General features: G+C 38.1%; 1 long non-coding RNA gene across 1 annotated transcript; it reads left to right on the top strand.

The window, feature by feature from the left end:
• Positions 1–1012: 1012 nt before the first annotated feature.
• On the top strand, positions 1013–20378 carry LOC120534955. The gene is made up of 4 exons (XR_005634819.1): positions 1013–1153; positions 9185–9422; positions 19893–20022; positions 20144–20378. It is a non-coding gene; the product is annotated as an uncharacterized LOC120534955 (long non-coding RNA).
• The last annotated feature ends 820 nt before the right edge of the window (positions 20379–21198 follow it).

Here is a 21198-nt window from a genome sequence, read left to right as displayed (position 1 = left end):
GGCAAATGAAAAGCTGTAAAGCCAGTTTTAGAACAAATTGAAACTGAACCCTTAGTTGAAGCATGTAATAGTGATGACTGTGTGAATCGGTCGTCAGATGTTGACACGGATAGTGAAACTTGTGCATACAGCACTGTAAAATTGAATCACCCTGTGAATTTGGTCTTGTGAAGCTTCACCATGGTGTGAGAGTTGCTGCTTGGCAAAAAAGGCAAACTGATTGTGATCACGTACAAGGGCAAGAAAGATGTAAGCCCCCCTAAGCGCTGTTCACAATGCAGCAACTGTCAATGTTTACTTCATGGGAAATGTAGAAGTCACTAGGCCTTGAGCTGTGGTAGCCTACAATAACACGATGTGAGGTATCCATCGTGCAGATCAGGCACTAATTCTACCATGTAATTTACAAGAAGCAAACAAACACATTTCTACTGTCTCAATTGTGACATTGAGCTGTTTGTTAGTGACTGTCTCAGAAAGTATCAGACAAAGGACAAATGTACTAAATCTGTATCAGCACAGTAGTGGATACTAGAAATACTTTTCCCACTGTATTTATGTCAACATTTCGGTATTTACCGGTTTCTCTTGTTTCTGTTGTATGTAATGGCATTTTTTTTACTTGTTGAAAAGAATTCAGCGTTTTTGGCTTGTTTTTTCGCAATGGAGGCGAACATTGACATTTTTAGCTAGTGATCCAGAAAACTGGTAAATGGGAGCTTTTATGATTTTAAAAATCTACTACTGCCATAAAGTTATTAAATTTAAGGTGATGCTTTCAAGTAAAAAAAAAATAAGAAAAAACAGAACTGATACAAGTGGCTTTTGTGGAAAGACCAACAACCAATTTCCCACAATATGACATGAGGATCACACAGTTGTTATCAGGTTAGCTGGCAGGCTTTTTCACAACCTCTATTTTCCTGTTGTTATATTTTTCTCTGTGTCAATATTTCCATTTCTTTTTACGTTATGTGTCTTTCATTTTATTTTGTCTTGAAGTAGAGGAACACCTTCATGTTAGTGAATTTTCTCTTCGGCCAGGAGAAGTCTCAGATGTGTATGACAGTGCAAGGTGCTTTAGGTCAGCGAGATTAAAGCCATCTTTCTGATTTCATTCTCCATTTGATGTCGACAGTTTCCAGCCAGGAAGGTGAGTGTAAGACATGTTGTGCTTTCTTCTACGGAGAGTCATTGCTTTTGCATCATTAGTGTTAATTTTCAATGTTACTCTGATTTTTGCTTTGCCCTGTAATTCCCCCATGGCTTGAGTAGTTTTGATTTATTGTTTTGATTATAATTAACTTGCCGATGTACTCGCTCGTGTATTAAGTGGCTAAGTGAGTGTCTCTAACTTCAGAGATTTCATTTTGCTGACGTGCTCACCTCAGTTGTGTATTAGCGGCGGGAGGAAAAGTAAAAGGGATAACGCTTTGCTGATGTGCTCGCCTTGCTTGTGTATTTTCCGCTAAGCAAGTTTTCTGTTTCCTCGGAGGTGGAGCCCTTAATCGACTCCACCTCTCACTTCTGGGCCAGACAGACACACACACTTCTACACATAGACGTTTATATATAAGATAAATTCTTGTAAGGTTTCTCTGCCTCTTGACATCTCTTTCTCATCATCCAGGGCTGAAGTCACCTGAGGAAGGCCATATTTTTTTAGTTCATTGCAGGTTTAGCCATTACCAGCCTGCCACTGTTTCCTCCTGTTGGCCACAGCCCTACATTACACAATTGAAAATGTTCACAGAGCACGTCAGCACCGTAAAGATCATCAAACTTTAGATAGCTCCCTTGAGTTTCAATAAATTTGCAAACCTTTCGGAAAACCTGTTTTCATTTTCTCATTTTGAGTTATTGAATGTAAAATGCCGAACAAAAATGGCAAATGTATTTATTTAAAATGAAATCTATATCACAATGAAGGATGCAGAAACATCTGGGTTGCAAGGATATGATGACTTTTGAAAGGATAGTATTAATGGTCATTTAGTCACTTCCCTCATGGCAAAAATAAAAATAATATTTTTTAAATGAGTTTCACTATTAACAATATTTTCCAAAATGAGTTCACAAATAACACAATATTCTGGATTCCATTAAACAATTCAATAAACTAAATAAAAAAAGTGAGTTGTGTTGCAAAATTATTCCTAAAAAACATATAGGGATAATAGGATAAATCTCGATCCATAAATCAGTGAACAATCCAGTTTGATATGTTTTGCGCTACTGATTGACTTTGTGCTGAATGTCGACAGCTCTGCTCTACAGCTTGTCTCACCCTTTTGACATTTTCTGCTGTTCATACAGTTTTCAGTGTTCCAACGAACACATCCTTTGCTCTACCAGCAGATTTAGATTCAGTCAAACCACTTGAAAATAGCGTTACAAGATGTAGTCATTTTTTCCCGAAATTAGCATTAGAAAATCAGGTGCGCGTCATACACTAGGAAATGTAATTCTGTAATGTTTACTTCTTCTGCTTGGGCTCGCTTGCTTGCTTTCTCTCTCTCTCTCTCGCTTGCTCTCTCTCTCGCTCGCTCGCTTGTTCGCGCACTTGCGCTCTCTCTCTCTTGCTTGCTTGCGCTCTCTCTCTAAACTCTTCCTATACAATCACAACGCGCTTCGTACATGTGGCAAACCGATTTTCTTTGTAAAAATTAGGATGCGCATCTTACACGAGGGCGCATGGTACACAAGTAAGTACGGTATGCCAAACTGAGGGTGGTACATCCCTCACCACAGAATTTGCACTTGGATAAATTCAGCTAATTTGACTACACAATCATGTGGTAACTCATCCCAAACATGTCCGTTGTCACGCATGAGCATCAGAGGATTGCCTTCTGGCTGATCTAAGGTATGTGGTACCACCCTGGGATGAGAGGGGGTGCTGTTGCTAGTAGTCTTGTCTCCTTTGTCCCTGTCAGCCTTGAGAAACCGCCCCTTGAGGACAATAAAGCCAAAGAAGCCCCAGTCCTTACAGTCCCACCAGTATAAAGGAGGGATGCTCTTAAGAGATGGTGTCTTAGTTCAGACCTGGCGAGCTACGAGGAAGGTCACACAAACACCTCAAAGCTTTTTTGCACCATGGTAGCATGCCAAACATTTTTGTGCCATTGTGTACTCCTTTCTGTTAAAGTCTTTTGTGGCGACGTATTATATGGGGTTTGGCCTGGTAGGCACCCCAATTATTCTTGGTCTTGTCCAGAGTTATCCCTCTCCCCATTACACCGTGATCCTAAAAGGTAACAAACACTGAGCTAGACTGTAATCTGAAATAACACAATTTTCGACAAGAGAGGAACTAGTGAATTATACATACTTTATCAACAATGAAAATATTCCTTAAACACTAATGAAAACTTATTTTCATTTTCTCATTATGGGTTAATGAATGTAGAATGTCGGGCAAAAATGGCAAATTTATCTATTTAAAATTAAATCTACATCACAATAAAGGGTGCAGAAAGTAGAGGGGCCTGAATATATTCTGAATGCACTATAGATGGGGATCTTCTTCTTCTTCTTCCATTGTTAGTCTGGAAAACTATACATCTTGTTGGGCCGAATGAGGGATTCTTACATTGTAGCGTTATTGTGCGTTTTACACCCTTGCCATTCTCCTATCCCTCCTTTCTTTAATATTTTAACTTCATTTGCTTGGGAGGTGAAGCAGTGGTGGACCAATATTTATGGGGCTCTGAAACTTGAACTGTTATGGGGGGCACCTTTACAACCAGCAGTGAGGTCTGGATAACCATTGTTATCCTCATCAACGGGACTGTTCCACAACATATGGCCACAAATTGTATTTTTTTGATACTTTATTAACCTGTTAATTTTTATTTTCGCTATTATTTTGTGTTGAGTTACATATGCTGTACTATTTCAATATTATTTGAAAAAACCCTTCTCATACTGCATAAACCCACAATTTTTAAGCAATGTAGACTAAAGTCGCTTCTGGGGTCCTTTCTGGGATTAGGGGCCCTGAAGTTTGAGCTTCATTAGTTTCATAGTAGATCCACCCCTGAGGTGAAGGAATGCTTGAAATTCGACCAGGCTATTGATGTACACAACCCATCATGGCTGACCTTTTCAAAGAACAGAAACAGACATATTCCTGAAAAAATAAACACTTCTCAACTAAAGACTCTTTTACACAGAATGGATGTATTTGTTAAGTTGGTTGTTCAGTGCTATGAGTAGGATGATGATGATGATGATTACTACCATTGTTCTTACATTTGTATTGATTATAGAAGAAGCTTCTCCGAATCCGATTCCATGCCAATTCTGTTGTTAAGGCAGTAAAGCAAGCATTTTAAAACAAGTAATTCAGCAGGACTCTTTTTTATTCAGCTTATCACCACTGGGTATGAATGAGTACATACAATTATTCAGTTATAATTGATGTTTTTGTTGTTATTATTCTTCTTGCCTATTTTGAATGTGTTTTTCTTTTCTTTCATCTCTTTCTTTGACATCTGTAAAGTATTTTGAGCTTTGGAAATGTACTATTGAAATAAATGTTGTTGTAGCTCTTCATAAACTCTCCCACTTGCTAATGTCGCCTGTGATTTTGCTGACACTTATCAGCTCTCCACAAAGATCTCCTTTCCTTTCTGCCACATATTAAGTTATTCAAGAAAGATTCACTCTCCCAGGAGTCTCCCCATCTTTTCTGATTATAACAAATCTGAACCATCCATCTTCTTCTTTTGTAGTGTCAACCTGACATCTCAGCTAAACAAATAAGGTGGGTGAGCACACAACTCTCATGATTTATGATTTTAATGCATGCAGAATTCAATTTCAGGCTTTATTTTAATCCTTCTGTACATTTTGAATTACTCACTACCATTTATCTTTATTTTCTTGATGCCACTGTTGCGCCATTTAATAATAATTTTGGGTAACTGAATTTTACATGACAATTACAATTGTCACTCCCCATCTACATAAGAATCAACATGTTGTTCTCGTTGTCCATATTTAACATAAAAAACTATAGTAAATCTGAATTTAGGGATTATGGTTTCCTGCATTTATTTTAAATACAGGTCTGGTTAGTGTTTAGGCTTTGATTGCTAGATTATGACCATCTTTCAGGTTCAAAATTTGTGCTGATTTTCTTTCTTTCTTTCTTTCTTTCTTTCTTTCTTTCTTTCTTTCTTTCTTTCTTTCTTTCTTTCTTCTGGTCTCTGGTGCATTCTTTGGACAGTGTGGCACAATGACATTACTTCATATTAGGAATTATCCTCTCCCATTCCATCGACTTTCTGACTGTGTTTATCTTGGTTGGGGTGGCATTAAGCTAGACCAGTGATACTTAAATGTTTTAATCTGAACACTCAAAAAGAAAATCAGTACCATACTGGGACTCAAGAAGTGGATTTTTACCATTTTGACACTGGGGCCAACTGTACATAGGTAAAAAACAATGGCTATTGTGATCGAGAAAAGTATGCAAGTTCCATGAAGAAATGTTGGGGTGCCAACCCGGTGATCTCTGTTTAATTCTCTTAATAAAGTAATAAAAAAAGAGCTGTTTTGTGCACCAATACAGAAATCAAAAGGATAAAAAAATAAGAAAGCCATCAGGCTATGTAATTGTTTCGTTCAGGTCAGGATGAAAGGCGCTCTGTCCTAGCAATGCAATCTGTTTAACACTGAATGCCTCCTTCTGGCAGCTGCAGGCTTTATAATAGGAAGACTGGAAGGGGTGGAGTCAATTGTCCTCATTGGGCATCTTCTCTGTATTACAGAGGGAACAAAACAGGAGAAGGTTAGCATGAGTGCCCCCTCTTGACCCGGGGTGGTAGCTTGTATCTCAGATGTTTCAAGCATGTTTCTCACATGAACATTACTAAAAGATATTCTGGATTCCACTAAACAGTTCAATAAACTAAATAAAAAAGGTGAGATGCATAGCAAAATTATTCCTAAAAAATATATACAGGTAGTAGAATAAATCTCGATCCATAAATCAGTGAACAGTCCAGTTTGACATGTTTAGCACTACCGATTGACTTTGTGCTGAATGTCGACGGCTCTGCTCTACAGCTTGTCTCACCCTTTTGACATTTTCTGCTGTTCTTTCAGTTTTCAGTGGTCCAACAAACACGTCCTTCAGTCTACCAGCAGATTGAGATTTATCAAACCACTTGAAAATAGTGTTACAAGATGTAATTCTCACCGATTCACAATAAACCAAATGCAGAATCTTCTTTGCTCTGTTACAGATTTGCAATCAATGTATGCTGTAATGGCAAATACGCATTGAGGCACCGGCCTTTGGTTCATGGCCACTGAAACTGCATTTAGCATACAGCATTGTCACAGCACTTCATACACCCCTGCCCTATTCCATTACCCTCCACAACATCCCAGAAATCATCGCCTCCTTGTGCCATGTCTATTATTTTTATTTCGATATTTCAAATTAGCACTGTGGCCCCTTTGCTTTACAAGCCTGTCTGTGTCATTCCCTTGCTTCTCCCTCTTTCTTAGATGTGTCTTTCCTTGTTAGTCAACTCAGTTAATTCCTTCATAGGTTATGAGCGAGGCTGTGGTATTGTGAAGAATATTTATTATATTTTTGTACCACAGAAATGGAAGCCCTCTGTGATACGTCAAAGTCGTTGTTTATTACCACACTAAAAATATGCCAGAGTGAGGGTGGTACACCCCTCGCCACAGAATTCACACTTGGATAAACTCAGCTAATTTTACAAAACAATCATGTGGTAACCCATCACAAACATGTCCATTGTCACGCATGCTCATCAGAGGATTGCCTTCCTTGCTGTGCTAAGATATGTGGTACCAGCCCAGGATGAGAGGGGGTGCTGTCGCTAACAGTCTTGTCTCCTTTTTCCTTCACAAGGTCACATGGATGCCTCAAAGATTTTTTGCACCATGGCAACATGGCAAACATTTTTGTGCCTTTGTATTGTGCTTTCTGTTAAAGTCTTAGTTAACCTTTTGTGGCAACATATTACACAGGATTTGGCCTGGTTGGCACCCCAATTATTCTTGCTTTCATCCCAAGTCATCCCTCACTCCACTACACTGTGATTCTAAAAGTTTAAGAAACACTGAGCTAGACTGTAATCTGAGGTATGACAATTTTTGACAAGATAGGAACTAATGAATAATACATACTGTATTAAAATGAAAATATTTCATGAACACTAATGAATTTCTTTGTAATATTCTACCTTGAATCGTAATGTTCAGATTCCCTGGAACTTAGCACCTGTCCCAGCAGCAACTAATGTGCGGCAAAAACCACATGTGGATGGCTGCCAGTTCATGATAGGGCACCATCTCACCCACTCACACTGATACATGAGGGCAACTGAGAGCCTTTATCCATCCTAATATGCATTTACATTCCACAAATAAGAAGCTCATTTATATAGTGTGTTATCCCACCACATATTATCATATATCCTGTGGAAGCTGTGGAATGATTTTCCCACTAATATAAGAGGTGCCCATTCAGTCTCAGCTTTTAAATCGCGGCTGAAGACTCACTACTTACTTTAGTCTAGCATACCCTGACTAGAGTTGCTGATTAGCTGTGTATACTGTATTCCTGTTTATTAGTCATTTGCATAGAAATGTAAGTATCACAGTATTTTAAATCTTTACTGCTTTCTCTTCTCAGTATCTGGTTGTGGCACTTGGTGCCACTGCTCTTCTGCATATGTAAACGTCATCTCAGATATGTACTGGATATTAAATGTGAATTGTTAACAGCGCTCTGTGTCTGCTCTCAGTTAAGAGCTCTACACAAAAATAAGTTGTATTGTATTGTATTTATCCATATTTGAAACAATTTTGAGAACACACTATTATTTCTACAGTAGATTAATCATTCCATTTTCGGTCCACTTTTCCCTGGTGAGGATTACAATGGCAACATGCTGTGCTGGGTAGACCAGACCTTCCTTTTCCTGTCAACTCTTTTCCATCTCCTGGGAAATTCCCAGGTGCTCACAGGCCAGGAAAGAGACCCCTTGCAGCATGTCCAGGATCTGCTTTAAGGGGGACGTGCCCCTGGAAGGCAGCTGGGGGCATCTTAACTACATACCAGGGTGTCTCGACTGAGCATTATCAAGCTCACATTTTTCAGATTTATGGCAGCCTTTTTATGGAACACACTTTAGCAGGGCTTCTTACACAATTACACTGAATTTTATTTTAAAAATCAAAGTGCTTCTGGAGAATCTGGGAACAAAAAGAATTGTAAAGCAGGCGTTTATAAACAACATTAAATTCTTTTATCAGAGTGCACAGTGTTGACATCACTGAAATGCAATATGATAATCTGCAAAATGTTTATTCCTCAAGGATTTAAAAAAAGAAGCACTTTACAGAAACAGCTGTGCACTGCCAATTATACCCTCCAACAATTATTAAAATGTCTGCCAGGGTATTGTCTGATGGAGAATTTTAGGATTGTTCCTTTAATTATGAAGCAGGGAATAACACCTTGAAATCCATGCAGAAATGATGTGACTGAGAATAAATTAATACATCAGATTTTTGTATCAGCTTGCTTTTTTTTAATAAAATGAATGACTGAAACAGCATATAGCTTCTGTCAGGGGTCCTCAAGAATAGTCCTCGGGGGCTACAGTGGCTGCAGGTTTTTGCTCCAAATTATCTTAATTAGAAGCCAATTATTGCTGTGGAAGCCAATTATTGCTCGAGGAACCATTTTGTGCTTCATTTTTTTTTTCAGCTCGCTTATTAAGATTCCTAACATTTTTATATTTCTGTTAGTCTTGAACAGCTGTTTCCCTGTTTTTCTTTGCTTCTTGTTTACTTAAGCAGCTGTGGATTAACAATGAGATTGGGATAAAGGTCTTATCATGGAAAGAAATGAAAGAGAAAAAAGTGAATGACTAAGAATTACTAATCTTGTCTGCTTCAGAAATTATTTAGATGATATCACTGGAAAGGAAAACTCTAAAATAGAAGAGTGTCCAGATGTGGCCAATTGAAGGCATCAAGTAGTCATAGAATTAAGTAACAAGTTCCATTACCAAAAAATTAAAAAGTTAGAAGCAAAAACCCGCAGCTAATGCCAAACTTGAGGATCCCTGGCTTATATGTTTTGATACTTTAATATAAACTTTCATGAATTTTTCCTGTCTGCTAGGCTTGTGAAGATCAACATCATCAAAGTATGAAACTCACATGGAGAAGTACCTCCTGCAAATCAACTGGAGCACATACTGTCAGTGTGTCACTGTAGAGCACTGGTGTTACTGTTCCTCTCCCAACTTCTTCTTCTCAGAGCTGTGCTTCAAAGTACATCTTGCTGTTGTTGCGAGAAGGAGCAGACCGCCTGAAGCTATCGTCCATCATTGGTCTTTAATCATCTGGGAACATTGTATGTAAGATATATTTATTAATCTATCTTCAAAATTTCATGAATAACTACTAATAAGGCTGATTTATACTTCAGTGTTGATGCTACGCTGTGTGCAGCTTACGCTGCCAAAACAGTTTATGCTTCTGCATCGTGCCGCTCCACAGGCCTGAACGTTAGTTGGTGGTATCTGAAGCACACAAACCAATTGAATGATCCATTAAAATGCATGCAGTTTTTTGCCCTCCAGGATCACTGCTCCTTTTGCTAAACAGAGTGAACATATTTGTCTTTCACATTCCCCAACTTCCAAACTGGACGAAAAATGGAAATGTGTTTCAGGAAATACGTAGTTACCAAACTGGATAAGCAGAGTTGTAGGGGTCTGCGTCAGGTTCATGTTGCTATGATGTGTAGTCACATTTTTGAGCAGGTGCGCATCTGGCTACATCGTACTTGTGCCAAAGGTAATGCAGTCTACAGTGTAGTGTACGGCGTACACAAAAATACCAATTAGGCTTAAATCAATAATTCAAATTAAAGGTATCCTTGAATCTTTTTATATGTTACTTACCCTGTGTAGTTTGTAGTGATGGCTAATAAAAAAGCTTTAATCTCATGTTTTCATGCAGAATGGAGAGAAAAAACGCCAATAGAAACCAATGCTGTACAATGATGAACAATGGAAAAAATAAAAAAATCTGACAGTACTTGTGTCACACGATCCACATGTCAGTTATCCAGTTGTATGCTCAAAAAGTGCAAAATACATACTTTTTTTTCCTAAATTTTGAAAAACCGTATTCCTCAGAATTATCAGTCTATATTATAAACAGAAAAACTAAAGCCTCATGGTTTGTATTCAAGCCCCTCCTCTCCCTCTTGTTTGTTGACTGCAGTTCAATATATAATTTACAGTCTTATCAGAAATATGTTTTCCTGAAGTTTCGAGTTAAGGTAGTTATTTAAGGTAAAGGATACAAAAGTATTGAGGTAAGGTAGTTATACTTACTATTCATGGTGCCAAGGAATGGTGACCTGCTGCGTGTTGAGGAAGAATTTCACTGTGCATGAGACAATAATGACCACATCTACCTATAAGCAGTGATTAAGAGACGGGGCAAGCAGCAGGCAGGGATGGCAGAAATGTCACATTGTCATTTAGCTGTGCCACAATGTGTTCTAAGCAGGAGCGTTAAATCAGAGTCTGGAGTTTTTCTTTTTACTGTTGTTTTCCTGCATGTATCGTCAGCTTCAGTATTAAACTCTGTATTTAACAATCATTCATTTGAGACTGTCATGTAATGTTGTTCAATTATTTAACCTTCACTAATCCTCAGGCAATCACGGGTGAATAAGAATTTTATTCTGAGATGAAAGTTTTACAGTATGTCCGTGTGCATGTATCCCATTTTTAACTCAAATCTCCCAAACATTGTGACAACAAACTGTCAGGGTGAAGGCAATACATTTTCCTTCTTAAAAATATAATGTGATGAAAATGTTTTTTTTTTTTTTGAAAAGCTGTAAATGTCTAGGTTTATAAGTGAAAGTGCATAATTCAAAGAACAACTAAGAAAATGTTTTGTATGCAAATTCAATCGATGATAGCCGTTTAATGTCATTATGAGAAAATACACAGAACTTCTCAATGAATGAGTGTTGGGCTCATTTAGCTTATCATTTACTCCTGGGACTGAATTAAATAAGTTCGGCTCAATTCCATTTAACTTTTTAATTAAGTTTAGTTCTACTTCATAGTTCAGCTTGTTGTTAAATGATTACTAATATTGCATGCTAGAAAATGCCACATAATCTTAAATTATAGTTTTAAAAAATAAACACAGAAACATTATGCAATATATGCAAATTAATACATATTGTAGTGATCTTCCATGTGAGTAGAGGAAGAAAGGAGGACTCCTTGGACAACTGAAGGAATAAAATAAACTACAGCTTCTATACAGTACTATTTTTTAATGATTTCATATATAGAAATAATAACAGGGAACAGTGTCTTGAATTTTTGCAACAGTTTGAAAAATACATTTACAATTTACATTTCTTCCTGTCCATTGTTGTGGCCATGGAGAACATCTTGACTACTGGCCCTGGTGTTTCATTCGGCCCCAATGCACGCTGTTAACTAATTGCTGTGGCTTTTACACTTATGTGATCACGTTTGTGTCTTACTCACTCTCCAACTTGCTACACCTGTCATGTCGTCCCTTTTTTAACCCCTTCCTTTCTTTGCTTATAGAGTCACACAGTGCCCTCTGCTTTAAATCTTATTGGTTGTGTGGAGTCCAGTGAGGTCCAACCACAGTTGTCTTTGGAAGCTGTCATTTGCATAGGCTGCAGGCCCCCAGCTACTGACCTCCACACTGTCAAGTGCCAAATGCAAATGTTGAATTAGTCACTTACACTTAAAGTTGTGCCACCACATAGCCAAGACACTACAATATATTATTCACATACAGTATGTATATTTATATAATCTGATGATACATATATTGTTTTTTTTTATCTGGTCCTAGGCCAGACCTCATTCTGAAATGGATTATGACAACAGTGCATTTAAGAAGTATCATGTATGAGAAAGTATCCAATCCAAGGAAGATGTTGAAATAAAATGGAGACAATCTTTGAGTAAAATTAAATACATTAATAAATCAATAGAAACACAATAATATGTGAGGATAAACAATTATATTATATTATATTATATTACATAAATAATTAAATGCTGGTGACACAGAGGTGCAGTGGTAGTGCTGCAGCCTTACAGTAAGGAGAGCAGGGGCCTCATGTATAAACGGTGCGTACACACAAAAATGTTGTGTACTCCCATTTCCATGCTCAAATCGCGATGTATAAAATCTAAACTTGGCATAAAGCCACACACATTTTCATGTCAGCTCACGCAAGTGCTCCGCTCGGTTTTGCACCCAGCGTCAAAGCAGTGCTTTTGTTCCAGTGTGGTTTCCCTTTCTTTTTTAGATCCACATCCCTGACGTGGCTTTGTCATATACACTGATATTAGCTGCATATTGTTTATTAGTTTAAGGCATCTGATTGTAATTAACCTGTAACAATATAATGATCCATGGAATGGTCAATCTATTCCAGATACCATTGCTGCTTTAGCTTTGTTACTCTCAAGTATTTATACCACTGATTCTGAGAGTGGAATCACAGCTCTACAGCAGCTGATCGGAAAGAGAATTATTGGAATACAGCATCAAGCACACGCTGTCTCAGCCATGCGCTATTTGAACTGCTCTCATATGACAAACGCTTCAGAGCCTTTCCTGTACGGACCTCGCGGTTCAGAAACAGTTTCATCCCAATAACTATGAACACACTCAAACAGTCCATCAATTGCTCCTTGTAGAACTGTTTGCACTTATAAGTACAATCACCTTACTGTAAACTTGCACTACAGTTTTAATATTGCACAACCTGAGCCACTTTATAAAGCGCATATTTACATATGATGGCAATATCATTTTAAGAAGAAATATGTTTATTATATTATACAGATAAAATGGTAACATCATTTAAATAATCTATATTGTTAATAATTAAACATGTGAGTACACGGTATTGCAGCGCTAGCAAGTTCAGGGATTGTTCCTGCCTCGCACTGTATTCTTGCTGGGGCTGGCACAACACTGGAACTATAGAAGGATAGAATAATTAAGCATGTACTATGAAGATATTTCAATGTTCCTTAAAAATTTGAAGAATTGGCATTCTAAGCTTACAGATGGCTTAACATCTATTACAGAGCTGATTGTGTGGCGATTGGTTACTTGGAGAAAGAAAAGGAAGGAAAGGAATTGGAGGTTAGTACGTTTGAAAGAGACAGTACTGCTGCAATAAATTATTTCATTGAAGGTCGCTCACTGCGCAGCAAGAATCTTGCGGGAAGCAGAGACAGTCTCTAGACAGGGCGCCAGCTCGTCACTATCACTGTGTCACTGTGTTCCCATGTTTAATAACATGCTTTAACTCCTATCATCATGAAAATGATATCACATATACATCTCAGTATTTTAATTATTCAGAGAGGTGTAATATCACGAATGTACAGTAATGGATTCTGTGTCCTTTCGGAGGAAGAGAAAGCCCGTTTAAGACACACTTAGTGATTCACACACATAGAGCACATCGAAGAACACATACAAAACAAAGCATTTAAACTACATGACTAAAGTGGAAATTTCGAGATTAAAGTTGACATTTCGTGCTTTTTTCCCACTGTATGCCTATTTTTTTTTCTCTGTACCCTAAAAAGCTTTCATATGACACTCAGATGGTGGGCTACAACTCACCTTTTCACGGCGACTTTAATATCTGACAACTTTTTTATTTCGGGTACTGTGCAACTTTGTGAACTTGAGCTTTCGAGTTTCTTAGACACTCTATGTCACTCAATCAACTTCCTTTTGTTGTTTAAACCAACCAATAGTACGTTTTTCCTTGCCTCCACTTGGTGTTCGCTGAAATTCTTCTATTTTCCCCCAAGCTTTTGCCATTGCGTTTTCACAGAACGCTGAACTTAAGGGCTATTTATATTTATTTGCATATTTAAAGAGGCGTAATTCTGGGAGGAGTTGGGGTGGGGCAGCAGGCGCATGCATGTGCGTTACTTTTCACGCTGACTGGGGTTTATGGAGCGGAAAAACGTGGAAGTTGGTGTTCACACAGTTTTATGCATCTGGATCTTTTTGTGCATATACACATTTCCGCTTTTGTCCGTATGCCATGTTTTAGTGTGAATTCTACGCACAGCATTATGCATGAGGCCCCAGGTCCTCAATGTGTAGAGTTTGCATGTTCTCCTTGTGTCTGTGTGGGTTTCTTCCTATAGTCAGGTTGCAGGTTAGGTGGATTGATGAAACTAAATTTTTTTGGGTGCCTGTGTTTGTGTGCGTTTGTCCTGTGATGGGATGGTGGCATGTCCAGGGTTTGTTCTTGCCTTGCGCCTTATGCTGACACAACTAGGAAGATATGACCAGTTTGATCCACCTAAAAGCCTGTTATTAGACAGCACTCTTATCATACCAAGTCAGAAGTATTTGAGTTTTTGTGTATGTTTGGGGTGTGTGTGTGTTTGTTGTAATCTATCTATCTATGTATTTCAGTGATATTGCACACAACGTGAAGTGCAGCTTAAAATTAAATCTGTCGTTTTCATTTATCAGAGTTGAGAGGGTGGGCTCTAGAGAGTACTGTTTTTTGATTGGTGAATTGTTGGTAGGGTGCACTTACAGTAGCAACTTTGCACATGCCTATGAGGCACAGAATTCCCAAGGCAAGTGAAGCATATGCTCAGAGTTGTGACTGTTGTCTCTGTGGCAGACACAAGTGCTAAAAGAAGCTATCCAGAATTACAGCATGGATCAGATACATTAATTTAAGAAGCCTGGAATTTGCTAGAGCCCATGTTTTCAGCTTTGATGGGTGAAAATGGCAGTTTTCATTTCCAGTCGTATTTCATGTTGCAAGCATGATGAAACAAATAAATGAGGGATCATTATAAAAAATTTATAAAGAAATAGCAATTAAAAAAAAAATTCATGACACATCTAATTATTTGTATTCGCATATCATATTTTTATTTATTTAGTGTCACATTTAACAATTTTGTATTTAAATATCATATTTATTGAATTTGATCTAAAATCTTATTTCATAGCAATGGATGCCAGTAAACGAAAAAAAAAAAAAAAATCCAGGAATAAACTAAGTAATGCACATTCAAAACTATAATTACAATTAATTAACACACAATCTTGTATTATAAGTTGGAGTACTCTCTGTATCTGTAAAGTTTGACATGAAGGTGGTTTGGCAAAATTTACAGTAAAATTTGCCTCTGGGGATAATGATCACAGATTTGTCACAAAATGTTTTAGTTTTCAAAAATTGGATATACCTTTATAACAGAAACTATCCATCCATCCATTCATTTTCCAACCCGCTGAATCTGAACACAGGGTCATAGGGGTCTGCTGGAGCCAATCCCAGTTAATACTGGTCACAAGGCAGGAACCAATCCTGGGCAGGGTGCCAACCCTCCGCTGTACACACAAACACACACTAGGGCCAATTTAGAATCGGCAGTCCACCTAACCTGCATGTCTTTGGACTGTGGGAGGAAACCAGAGCGCCCGGAGGAAACCCACGCAGACACGGGGAAAACATGCAAACTCCACGCAGGGAGGACCCGGGAAGCGAACTCAGGTCTCCTAACTGTGAGGCAGCACCGCTAACACTGCGTCACCGTGCCGCCCTAACAGAAACTAAAATCAGTAAATAAAACTGTGGAAGAGATTTATTCCCCTAGAATCTACCAGAGAGGAGGAAGCTTGTTCATGTGTCTTTAATTCCTCTTAATGTAGAGGGAGCACTCCATTACAGCAGTGAGCCACCTGAGCAGAAGTGTCATAGAATGGTCACACATTTATAGAAAATTGAGTTTACATTGACAGTGCAAGTATTAATGCTTGTGTAATAACACCTGACATTTACTCTAATTGGTTAAAAGACACGAGATAGTCTCAGCAGAGAGCAGAGCCCAGAGTAAAAGTCCCATTCCATTATATCTTATATTATGTTTTCCTTAAATGTTTATTAAGCTCAGCTCTTACCCTTTTGTAAAAGAGGAGACACGATAAAATTAAAGATTTAGGGAGCACCACCCTGGGTGAACCCGGTATAGCAGTTTTCACCACTCAGACAAATGCAGAGACGTCTTTACAGACACGAGTTCAAAATATACCTGAAGAATCGTAGTGGCCCTCTTGATTATATGGATCTTCGACAGGATGGGGAGAGTAGACATTGGAAGTGATGTCAGCACTGGAGTGGAGGTTAGGCTTCTGTTCTTCACAGGGAAGAAGAGAGAAGGCATAGACCACAGCGCCAACACCTGGTTCGGTGGGTTAGTACCATCACCTGAGCCCTTAAGCTGTCCCCCATGCGCTTATGTGTGACACCTTCTTTAATGACATTTTCTCTGTACATGACAGCTGTCAAGTCGTACTGTGGACGTGATATTCAGCCACTTCTTAAAACACTTAGGGCATTTTATTTGTTGATTCAACCATTGCATCAGCCTCTTCTTGCCATAACTAAGACCAATGCTGTATGATATTAATTTGCACTGTAAACCAAAACACTTCATGCGCAATAACTATATTACCCCTAAATTATCTCTCACACATTGAGATTGTCAATGTCATAAGAGGTATTGAGCTTTTTTTCACTTTAGTGAATGTTTAGATATACTGATAGTCATTTGAGTTGTCTTTTCTTCATCCAGTGTGTTCAACTTGTGCCTCTTCTCATTGGTTTTCTCACTTCTGGTTGTGTGTTCAGCCTCAAGCAGCTCCTTCCAGCTGGTGAATGTTGCGTTTCAGTAGATGGCCGTCATTTTAGCGTAATGCCTGAGCATCAGTCTTATGTGGATGGATTTGTCTGCAGATTTCTCAGATTTCTTGACTCCTGCTAGTTGCCATCTGACTTCATTCTACAGGGGTTTGTTCTGTTATGTTTATTATTTACTAGTTTTATGTTTTGTCAGATTATTGGCTAATTTTATGTTTGATTAGATTTCTGTACTGACTAATAAATTTGTTTTTGGTGGTTAGCAGAACACTATTTGGAATATTATCTGAGAAGGACAGCAAATAAAAATAAATTAAAATTGTAATGAATTCTGCTCAGTCCTTGAATTGAACTAAACTGGAGTTGTAGTTACACTCTAACGGTGCCCTGTTCAAAGGCTTGTGCTGATTATCAAGTTATTGCTGAAAACAAGGTGCAAGAGATAAAAAAAATGAAAATGCCGTTTGTCAGAAAGATATAATTATAGTCTCTAGAAAAAAAAATGATTTTAATTAATAAAGCAGAAGGTCTTGACATTAATTTAAATAGTGAGAATACTTGGGGAAAAATAAATAAAAAGCGTGACTCTAAGTCAACACATTAAATTAAGGGTCATTTTGTAGAAACAGCACATTATTATTCTGGTTCATGCTCAAGTGCGAGTATTCACAGAATTTTCAGCTGAAACTGCCTTCACCTGAATGTTACAAATGCACTGTCATTTCATTTATGGTTACATTTTGTGGCATCAATAATGTGCATTCTAAAATCTTTACTACTGGTCAGAGTGCACTGAGGCGGAATTAGTAGCAGACACCTGTACTATACTTCTAGTCCACAAACTTAAATCACAAGCTTTTAAATTAAATACATACTGTACATTTGTTAAGCCTTCAGAATTTCAGAATCCTTACAGAGAAAAAAATATTTAAAGAACCTGACCAGAATGTGTTTACCAAGGAGATAGGCACAGACATTTTGCTACCACTTGATTTCTTAAATAAATGGCTACTTATTTATGACCAGTAACGGCGCACTGCTCAATATAGCGCAGTGAATACACTTGACTTTAGCATTCATAGTTTTCATACTCTTTCTCTGTACATTTAGCATTCGAGGTTGATACGCTTGCTGCTTCCTGAGCAGGTCTTCTTTTCTCCACCTTAGCACCCTGCTTCTTCTCCTCTTTCGTCAGCATCTTTTCGTATTAAAACTGATTAAGTCAGCATTTGTATTGAAATTACTTAGTACGTTTTCTTTAATTTTTCACTTAAGATGGCACTTAAGTCTTTAATCTGCCTTAAGAATGATTTAAGATATGAAGAGGTAGGGGAAGTGACGGTGAAAGTGGTAGGGATAAGAATGGCGCCCATACACATGCGCCCCATGGCTGCCCTGCTGGCCGCTGCCGAGATTTGATTCTACAATATAATAAAAATAAAAAGAGGAATAAACTTGGAGGTCAATCACTACTCCGAAAGCGAATAGTAGACGCCATGTGGTATATGTGTACCAAATTTCAGTTCAGTAGTTCAAACGGTTACAGAGCTACAGGTGATTTAAAATCCTGGACAGACAAACAAACAGCAATGGTAAAGTATTATATATAAAGATGCTTTTCTTATTTTCTTGAATAAAAGCCTTCCTACAGTAGATCCCTCAATTCCTCCTATTTCCTTCAAGTGCATTATCTGGATTAGCCTCATGACAGCCTGAGGACTGTCCAGTAGGTACATGGGTGCACCCCAGACGAGCATGTCACATGCACAGACACACCCAGTACTTTGTGTGATGGCTTATATGGCCGTTTGTATTTGTTGTACATTTTATTTCAAATAAACATTCACATCACTGTCCTAAAGACTGAATAACAGACCATTTAATAATCTTAGGATGTCATTGTTTTTAAGTGTGAATTTTCCAAAATTATCAGTATTTTAATTTGAGTTTTTCATGGTGTATAGTCAATTGTAACATTTCAATAAGATTTTCATCAAAATGATATTGTTTTGTAGCGGTCCAGTGCTGCTAAGATACACATCGTCAATGAGATGGTGGTTTATTTATTTTTTTGGTGGAGATTCCAGGGACGCACCCAGCCCGTACACACTCACAAGCAGAGATGCAAAACCAATGAATGAATAAATAATATATTAAATGAAAACCCAATACACAACAACAATCAGACAAAACTCCCCTTTTCCCTACGGCAATACAGTTGTAACATAACAATGAACCACAACAATAAACACTCACAACAACATCCTTATACAATCCAGTACAGCAAAAGTCGATGAAATGGTTTGGTGTGAAGATGACAAACCTGAGAACAGCTTCCATAGTAAATGAGTGAAACAGTCCTACTGATAGTCATGTGCAGCGAGGGGTAAGATTTGCAGGAGCGCTCCTTTTGAAGATGCACAACGATTTATCCACCACTATACACATGACAGGCAGGAACGAGACAGTCCATTCATCCTAACGGGAAATGATCCAGGGCACAACTGACTTTTCAGATGACATGTTGGACAGGATACACAAAAACACTGATCTCCAGGTCCTCCGCCAGGCCTCCATTTTTCAACTTTAAAGTTGTAAATACATAGTTTAGAATTGGGCACAAATTTCAGCAATGATTGGAGATACTTTAACCTTTTTTACTAACCTTTTTTACTAACAATTTTTATGAGGCCTAAGCCTGAAAGTGTTGTCATGCTGAATGGTAGTGCAGTGTGTTGTGGGAAAGCTGGAAGACAGAACAGGATTCAAGTGAATTTGCTTAGTTAAAGCAATTTTTGATTCTGTTTGGCATTAACCTTGAGCTTGTATAATAATGACTTGGCCCCATTTTCTGTGAGTGCGTTTACATGCCCTTTAATAACCCAGTTAGTCACAGAAGCCTGCTTTCTAAAATGCCATGTAAACCCTTATTTCATTTGGACAAACCAGGTCAGTGGTCTCTTTCTGTGGGCTACAAAATATGCAGATTTTTGTCTGTATTTTCATTATATTTTTTAAGACAAAACAACAGATGAATTTAAACACAGGACACATCAAATCATATCTTTTTCCCAATTGTGCCTCACTTTTAAAACAGCTGTTCGAGCAAAAGAGGATGACATGGCAATGCCTCAGGCTATCAATTACTTTATAACCTGAGAAAGGATGGACATCTGGGACAATAAGTTACTAAATGAGTTTACAGCCTGGGAAAGGAAGACATGCCAGTAGGTACTAAGCAACATCAAAAAAGTTTTATTGTTTGGGAAAATGGACAATGAATTCATTAATCATATTGATAGCCAGATAATCAGAATATCTAACAATCACATTTTGAAAAACCCCCAGGTAGAATTTGATAATAAATATTCATCGTCTGAAGAGTGACATAGGAGGGATGACGAAGAAGGGACGAAAACATCAGGAGAAGGGAACAGAGCAACGTCAGAAGTGGGTGCTGGCAACATGCGTCCGTTTCCATCTGATTGTCAGAAAACCGTCTATTGAACAACTACAAGTGCCAGATCACAAGCTGCCTGCGACATTCATCCTTGTCATCTTTAACGTTTTGTAAGCTTTTTCTAAAGACTATATACATCCGGACTTTACTATCAGTCCTATTTTCTATTATTCTTTGTTCCACTGGTTTTATTATTCCTGTAATAAATACCATGCTGCTTTTAACTTTCTATGCTTTGTCTTAATGTCTAGAGTGATTGGAGTAATAAGGTAGATTTCTTTGAGCACCTGGTGCAGCCAGAGATTTGCCATTACCTCTGTGCTGTGAGGTTTATTTAGGGTTGTGGGTAAGAATGCCACCCAAAAGTAGGGAAGAGTACATAAACTAAGGCTGATAAATGGCCTGTAGTCAAGGATGCTGAGTCTTTGTATGTCTGAATATATTCTTGGACACCACAAGTAATATTTAGGTCTGAGATATATTTGTTCGTGCTGATAATAAGTTAATCTCTTGAAGTGCTTAGAGAGTGACAGGCTGTGTTATTCCTGAGGTACTTGTGTGGGTTGAAGTGCTAGAGGTTAACCAGCTGTGGGTGTGTTATTCATGGGGCACTGTTGTGGTTAGGGTCAGAGTGTATACAAGTCTCATGAAGTGCTAGGAGAGTGACAAGTTGTGTTATTCATAAGGCACTTGTGTGGTTTAAAGTGCTAGCGATTAACCAGCTGTGTGTTTGTTATTCATAGGGCACTGTTGAGTTTCTGTGTGTATGTGTATAGTTATGTATGCGTGTGTTAATCTTAAAGTGCAACAGTAGACCAACCCAGTAACAAACCTGATGAGTACAACTACCCCTAGATAAAGGGTAAGTAGAGGGAAATACCATGATAATACATCTCTGAAAATCTTGATTAACAGAAGTTGATTTCTCTGCAGATAACCCAGT

Source organism: Polypterus senegalus, chromosome 9 (genome assembly GCF_016835505.1).
Source record: "Polypterus senegalus isolate Bchr_013 chromosome 9, ASM1683550v1, whole genome shotgun sequence".
Taxonomy (NCBI): domain Eukaryota; kingdom Metazoa; phylum Chordata; class Cladistia; order Polypteriformes; family Polypteridae; genus Polypterus; species Polypterus senegalus.
Note: the sequence above shows the minus strand (reverse complement) of the source record. Positions and strands in the feature narration are given on the sequence as shown.